The sequence below is a fragment of the Harmonia axyridis genome, chromosome 7 (genome assembly GCF_914767665.1).
Source record: "Harmonia axyridis chromosome 7, icHarAxyr1.1, whole genome shotgun sequence".
NCBI lineage: Eukaryota > Metazoa > Arthropoda > Insecta > Coleoptera > Coccinellidae > Harmonia > Harmonia axyridis.
The window spans coordinates 2234642-2243043 of record NC_059507.1 but is presented as its reverse complement, the minus strand read 5'-3'; the positions used below and the strand labels follow the sequence as shown (position 1 = coordinate 2243043).

The 8402-nt window shown below is 38.0% G+C and overlaps 1 protein-coding gene across 1 annotated transcript in view; it reads left to right on the top strand.

Moving 5' to 3' along the window:
- LOC123684186 overlaps positions 1 to 8402 on the top strand; it is a 269382-nt gene that overhangs the window by 155764 nt on the left and 105216 nt on the right. The gene's annotated exons all lie outside the window — the stretch shown is intronic.

Genomic DNA, 8402 nt, shown 5'->3' with positions numbered 1-8402 from the left:
CTAAACCCCGCCTACCAATCGATGATTGTTGGTGAAATGAATAATTATTGAAGTAATCTATGAGACTGACTTGCAAAATTGTTAGATTTACGTGAATCAAACAATTTTTGTCCATCAGTGTTGTTTTTGAGGTATTTTATGCACATTTTTCATACAAATTAACTTTGATATCATGATTTATTTAATCAAATGGTGTTAATGATACTAAATATGTTCTCTGTTATAGATTTATGATGTATCACCAGTTAATTGCTAACAGTGAAGTTGAAAAAATTAATGACAACGAAGTTCTAGGAGGAAATAATGACGAGAAGCTCTTTCATATTAAGGAATGAACCCATCGGTGAGTGAACAAAACAATTATTATATCTATGTGGGCAAAAATACGAGATTCAGGTGAAGCAATCATTCTTGGTCCAGATAGTTATCTTTAAGGTATTTTATGCTCAGTTTTTATACATGTTACATTTGATGTAAGGATTCATACTTTTGAGTTCTATATATTTAAAGTTCGAATTTTGATTGGAATTAGACAAATTTTGAGCAAAACACAGTGTATAATTATGAAATATAACCATGAAATCTGTGTGTATCTAACTATTCCATAATAAAAATACCAGAACCTCAGTCCAAAGAAACGGAAGAAAAGGAGGAAGACGCATTAAATGGCGAGAATAAAATGAACGATCTCAATGCATCAGCGGTAATAAGATTATCATGGGGGGCGCGAACCCTAATTTGCAACCTGCAAGTGAATATATTCTAATTTTTACAAAATTACCTTGAAAAGCCGTGCAAACATGCTGATACTGTCCTCATATATCTTCATCATATAATAAGCAGGGTAGCATAACATATGGCTTAAACAACCAGGCTAGATTCAAGGGGTGCTGAGTGGAATGAATTTGTATGTTATACAACGCACTCGCTGCGATTTGGATAGGGCTTCCACCCCTTTAACCATTGGCGCAGCAACTGGGGAGCGAATAGCCATAGAGGGTGTTTTTAAATTGGAGCTACAAAGTAAAACGAACGATTCTTTGGATAATTTTATGGAAAAAGCTCTAAAAACGTTAGCCTACTATAGTTTCGTTTTCGAGATACAGGGTGTTTTTTTTCGTAGTAATTATAACGGGTGTTTTTGTCGAAGTATATAACTTTAAGTTGGCATTACTGTTCAAGATGGCGACCGATTTAACAGCCGTCAAGTGATTTATTCTCAGTTTGGTTTGGCAATTCATCATGAATAGACTCAAGCCTGAACAACGCTTGTAAATAGTGCAATTTCATTTTGAAAATAATGGTTCTGTGCGGAATACATATCGCGCACTACGTCCATTTTATTTTGTTTAGCGGAGAAGCGCACTTCTGGTTGAATGGCTACGTCAACAAACAAAACTGCCGCATTTGGAGTGAAGCTAATCCTCAAGTGTATGTCTAAACACCGTTACATCCAGCAAAACTGACTGTTTCGTGCGCTTTATGGGCTGGTGGAATCATTGGTCCGTACTTCTTCAAAAACGATGATGGCCAGAACGTTACAGTCAATGGTGATCGGTATAGAGCCATGATTACTAACTTCTTCATTCCAGAATTGAACAACCATGATGTCCAGGAGCTAAGGTTCCAACAAGACGGCGCAACATGTCACACAATTCGTGCTACAATCGATTAATTGAAAGACACGTTTGGTGACCGCCTAATTTCACGTTTTGGACCTGTGAATTGGCCTCCAAGGATCTTGTGATTTAACACCGCTAGACTACTTTCTGTGGGGCTATGTAAAGTCATTGGTCTATGCGGATAAGCCACAAACCCTTGACCATTTGGAAGACAACATTCGCCGTGTTATTGCCGATATACGGCCACAAATGTTGGAAAAAGTAATCGAAAATTGGACGTCCAGATTGGACTACATCCGAGCCAGCCGTGGCGGTCATATGCCAGAAATCATATTCAAAATGTAATGCCACAAGATTATCTTGCGGATAAATAAAATTAATGTCAATCGAATAATCCATCGTTGTTTTATTGCAATTTGAAGTTCTATAGCTCTAAAAAAAAAACACCCTTTACAATCTTTATGAATCATTGCTACAGATCGGAAAGATAAACACAAGACTCAATTGAAAGTCATTAATCGCAGATTACTAACTGGCTCTCTATGACAATTTTAATATTTCTGAGGATTTCTCTTAGATGACCATTTAAAAGACCTGAGTGAGAAGACCTTCAGTAAGATGAGAAAACACGCAAACCCTCTTGTAACGAAGGCTTGTGATTATGATGAAAAAGCCCATAGAAAACATAAAAGACCAAAGATGGCACTTGCCTGGGAAGTGTATATTAAAGCCAAACTTCTACTGCCACAGATATTATGTAATATTTACACAAACCTTCTGAGTGGCACAGTGCCACCTGCTAGAGCAGATCAAAATAGCTTACCAGAGGTGAATTATATTGAGATTGCTCAGTAATAGGCAATAGAGGAAGAAGTACCAAGTTTCTGAGGATTTCGAGAGAATTGTTTTTTCTCGAAATCTCGAAAAAGATCAGTACCAAATCAGAGCTTTCTTTCACATCAGTGGTTCACCAAAAAGTATTGTGTGTCCATCAACTGACATAATTTCAAATACATATATGTACTGAAAGGTGTTGAAAAAGGTTATTGAAATGGAAGCAAAATTCATATTGCCCCACAGTGCTTCAATTCTCACTGCGTCCCTGCCCTCATGGCCCAATATGCAGGGGTCAAAATGAATTTTCTCTGAAACACTCTCTCATAATGGACCAATTGTCTGGCTAGATTGACCTTTGGTCTATGAATTGATATGTTATCGTGACATGGATAGGCTGGACAAGTTGAGGACTTAATCCATGTATACGGCAGGCTTAACGTTCCGGATACTTTGTGTAAAGAGCACTGATTTTCCACTGCAATTAGACTGATGAAACAACATGGAAGATTCTATCCAAATGTGTATTTTAACTGATATTACACACACACAAATTATATTATACTTGAAATGAAAATATGTATGGAAATCAACCTAGTGAGAAACTGTCAGAAATATGATATTATACTATAGCTTTACATTATGACAGTCAGGATTCTTACAAAGCATTGAGCTCACATATCATCGATTCTTAGATGGTATTAGATTGCCGAAGAATGGAATAGACAAAAACAAGAAGATCTTTTTGGTCTGGTTCCCGGTCACTCGAGAATTAAAGTAATTGAAAAGGCCAACACAGTTGCCAGAAGAGAAGCTCAAACTCTCTATGGTAGAGGCGAATGTTCCTTCAAGAAAGAGTTTGAGAAGAAGAGAGAAACCGAAAGAGAAACACTCTGGCGGAATCTTTTTGGGTTGTATCATTCCAAAAAGTTTCTTCAAAACTTTGACTCTGCGAGATCTAAGAAATATCTGGATCTTGGCAAAAATATGCTACACTTCCTAACTGGATTCCCCAGCTTGTAGCTTCAGGAGGACCTCATGAGAATGAGTCTAGCAGAAAACCACTATTGCTGATTCTGCGAGGAGAAGGAAGAATCTCCGGATCATCTGGTGATGGAATGCCTCGCCATCACTAGCCGAACACAAAATATGCTCTGGACAAGAGACTTAAAGTGAGGAAGTTGCGTCCTTGAACCCATTCCAGATATTGTAGTTCATTAGAACTCTGGAACTGGAAGACGAGCTGTAGATCATGTAATGGTGAGAAAACTTCTTATGGGAGACGCTATAGACCAAAAGGTATATTCTGCTATGGTTCTCGCCAATCTTCACTAGAAGAGGCACTAAAAGAAGAAGAAGAAAAAATTTCATGTGACAGGTCAAGTAAAATTATGTGAATATCATCATGAATTCGAACATGAACTCCTGATTTCACTTCAGTGCATTTCTCATTTTTGTTCCCTTCATTCGCATGCACCATATTCTGGTGAGCACAAAATTTTCATGAAACTCAGCTGTGACGTTGGCAACGCGGAAAAAAGAAATGACTGATTTACGATCCTACTTCCGCCGACGTTCTCCATGCATTGATATACGGCAAAACTTAATAATGAAAAATATAGCCTACGTACACGACACGAAAAAAAAAACATAATCAGTGACAAGTGCAGTTCGGAAGGAAATAAATCTGGGTTAGCTAAACCAATTATCGCGCACAGTGGAGGGGGTTGCATCCGCTACCCTCTACAGCGCCGGTGAAAACAATAACGACTTTAATTTGTAACAGTGTGAAATATTCAGTGCGAAATTGTATGTACTAATCAACATTTTCTGGTGGGTTAAATATTGAAGCGCTAAGCTGGATGGCCTTGCTGCAGGATTCATTAGGGTTCTGCAAAAATGGCAGACCACAGGGTAATTTGTCGAACTGGCGAATGAGAGTGGTCTCAATTATAATGGAGACTCGAATGAAGGACTATCATGCTTTAGTGGGGAACTGATTATGTCAAGGACAAAGGTTCTGTTCGTTTTGTTAATATTATGTGTACAACTTTGCTTCCGCCGTTTTGCAATAGATGTATTATTCGATTGACATGAATTTTATTTATAATCTTGTGGCATTACATTTTAAATATGATTTCTGGCTTATGACCGCCACGGCTGGCTCGGATGTAGTCCAATCTGGACTTCCAATTTTCGATGACTTTTTCCAACATTTGTGGCCGTATATCGGCAATAACACGGCGAATGTTGTCTCCCAAATGGTCAAGCGTTTGTGGCTTATCCGCATAGACCAATGACTTTACATAGCTCCACAGAAAGTAGTCTAGCGTTGTTAAATCACAAGATCTTGGAGGCCAATTCACAGGTCAAAAACGTGATATTAGGCGGTCACCAAACGTGTCTTTCAATAAATCGATTGTGGCACGAGCTGTGTGACATGTTGCACCGTCTTGTTGAAACCACAGCTCCTGGACATCATGGTTGTTCAATTCAGGAATGAAAAAGTTAGTAATCATGGTTCTATACCGATCACCATTGACTGTAACGTTCTGGCCATCATCGTTTTTGAAGAAGTACGGACCAATGATTCCACCAGACCATAAAGCGCACCAAACAGTCAGTTTCTCTGGATGTAACGGTGTTTCAACATACACCTCAGGATTAGCTTCACTCCCAATGCGGCAGTTTTGTTTGTTGACGTAGCCATTCAACCAGAAGTGCGCTTCATCGCTAAACAAAATAAAATGGACGTAGTGCGCGATACGTATTCCGCACAGAACCATTATTTTCGAAATAAAATTGCAATATTTGCAAGCGTTGTTCAGGCTTGAGTCTATTCATGATGAATTGTCGAACCAAACTGGGAATAAATCACTTGACAGCTGTTAAATCGGTCGCCATCTTGAACAGAAATGCCAACTTAAAGTTATATACCTCGAAAAAAACACCTGTTACTATTCAACCGAAACTGAGGAACATTTTGTCTCCCTTCTGGCCAATATGGGCCAGACTTATTCCATCCAGTTAAGCTACAAATTTTCCTGACACCTCAGGAAGATACTCCGAAAGAGATAGCCCCCGAGAAAACTGGATTTCGATCAAATTTACAACGATATAGAACAGCACGGAAGACGTGACATTATTCACAGACAACTTGGAAACACATCTCAATTTTATTCAGCCGCCGCGATGAGAATTGCAGCCTAATACCCCTGCTAAATATTCCGATCTGCTTCGCTCCAGTTTCTCCTTTTATTGGATTAGTACTTGTTGAAAAATTTGATCATTGCAGATCCGTGTCCCTCTCACAATCTCATCTATCGTTAACTGATTCGGAAAGTTTACAGCGTTGACTGAAATTGGAGGCAAAAGTTAAAATTCAATCTCTATCAAATTCTCAGTTAAATTGGTGCCGCGCCTCTCCATGAATAGGGGGAGAGTGAGGAAAGGAAATCCTTCTCGAATTTCAATGTCAGCTTATTCTGAACAGAATTCGGTCCCAACCGTGTAAAATTGTTAGGGATCGAATTGACAGCAACACATCCGACAAGAAAGAAGTCATTCTTACACACACACACACACAATAGGTTAGATAACAGTATAAAAGAATCCAATAACTTATAGTCTCAGATGATAATTTATGTTAAGAAGCTTCTTTAAGATGATTCTGGTTTAAGTTAAAAATTGAAATGATTAAGATTTCCACTAAAATAAAGGTATGAGGCACAGAAAGCCCCCATGTTATCTGAACAACCAATCTGAAAGAATTGCTTCATTCTAGGTGTAACTGATGGACCTACGTTGTGAAATATAATATTCTGTGTTTGATGTAACCCGACTTCGTATTGCTTTGAACTTTGTAGTTATTATTGCTCGCGTTCTGATTCTATTAATAGTTAGAGTCCCCTAGTTTCAGAAGAAGAAAGCCACTCAGAGGTTTTCTCACCTTGGTTGGTGGACACTTGAGTAAAATACTATACAAGCGTACAACTCTGCTTCCGCCGTTTTTATCCGAGGCTTTATTGTTACAAACTGTACATTTATGATTCTAAGTATTGTCCATCGCTGGCCACTACCTTATCCAATCTTTCAGTCAGCATACGAAACCCGCGTTGAAGAAACTGGTCATTTTCGAAGGGATCCACGAATCGGTTCAATTTTATACTTCTTCATAAGACCGGAAGTACGGATCAGCTAGGCCGTCTGCCATTAATCGAAACAAGTGATAGTCTGAGCGAGCAACGTCTGGAAAATACGGTGGATGGGGTATGACTTTCCACAACGCACAGTTAGTGCGTTTGAGCCGAGCATTGAAAGACAAACAGCCGAAAACGACGAGAGACATGATGAAGTGATTTTACCTGATAAGAGAATAACGTTCTTCACATGAACAGTTTCCGCCCAGCTCAAGCTAGTGTTCAGCTAAATATAACATGATATAAATTGAAAATTCAGTAAGGTTCGACAGAGATACGTCGATTACACTCGATACACTCGGGTAAAAAAAAATTGAGCAACAATCCCTCCAAATTTTTTCGATTAAAGCAATCCCAAGTGAAAAATTCATTTATCCCGATGTAGCGTAGTTCTTCCTTCGACGTCCCTTCCAGTTCATTATTGGGGCCTAGGGATATTGGAGGATTGCGTTAGCGAGCGACATAAATATCGAAAAACTGCTAAAAGAAATTACGTTTGCTGTAACGGAAATGAGTTGCCACCAACGACAATTCCCGGGACTCTAAAGGAAATATCGATTAATAAAAAGATGTTAGATAATGCCCCCGAGTAGGGTTGGTGTCATCTGTTGATTGCGTAGGGAATAGACAATGTTTCAACGCTGTATATTCGACATAGGATTTGTGTTTCGCCTCACTATCGATCTCCAAAATTTGCTTGAAAAAATCGGCGGAGTTTTGGATTTTTTTTTGGTCATAGTTTATCATGTTTTCGGGATCCATACTATATCCTGCTAAAGGACTAGTTAAGTGATGTTGATAATACTATATTTGACACGATAGAACTAAAATATAGAGCAAAACTGATAAATCAGTGAAAACATTTTGAAAATCCATCAATAAATGACTGAGAAATAGATTATTTAAATTTACGTATTTTAGCGCGGAACGTCTTTGGTCTGTGACGTCACGGCACTTGCCTGTGATCGCTACACCATAAATTACGTTTAAATACTTAGCCTCGCCAAGGCTCTCGCGCCGTTTGTAGTTGTACAGTGTAGTTTTAACTCGAGTGATGGAGTTTTTTTCTTCAAATCCATCTTATGTCAGTGCTGAAATAAAAGAAGTTAAATTTTTCAAGTAAGTATCTACTTTTGAGTTTGCTTCATCATGGTTCAACTTATAACGATGATTTATTTAAAAAACGTTTCATAAACAGTTTGTAGTTGAGTACTGGTTGTTGAAGTCTATCAATGGCAAAACATATTTATGTGAGGAGTAAAAAGTAAAAAGGGAAAAAATAATTTATATGTATGTATATAGTAAGTTATTTCAGCCATCGTGTAACGAACAAAACACGACACGAACGGCACAAGTGATTGTACACCAATGAATTTGTAAGCACTCTGCGAATACCAGTCGTCTAGTGTGTGACGTCACGACACTTACACGTACTATGAAATTATTCTTCCAAGCGCAACTTCAAAGTCCAATAACTTTTTCATTTCTAGAGATATTTCAATGATTTTTCCACATTTTTGTTTCATTTTACTTAAATTTTTAGAATTAATCCTTAACAAAAAAATGAAAACTAGTCCATTGATATTTTGATTGATTTCTTTCGAATGGATATAAACTCCTCTTGTATTTTCGGCGTTTAATGCTCTCAACAATTCAAAATCTTATAAACACAATTAGGTTACCGATATGTAAACCGCAAATGTCCTAATGAATAATTCATCGATAAACATACATTCCGTTTGCAACG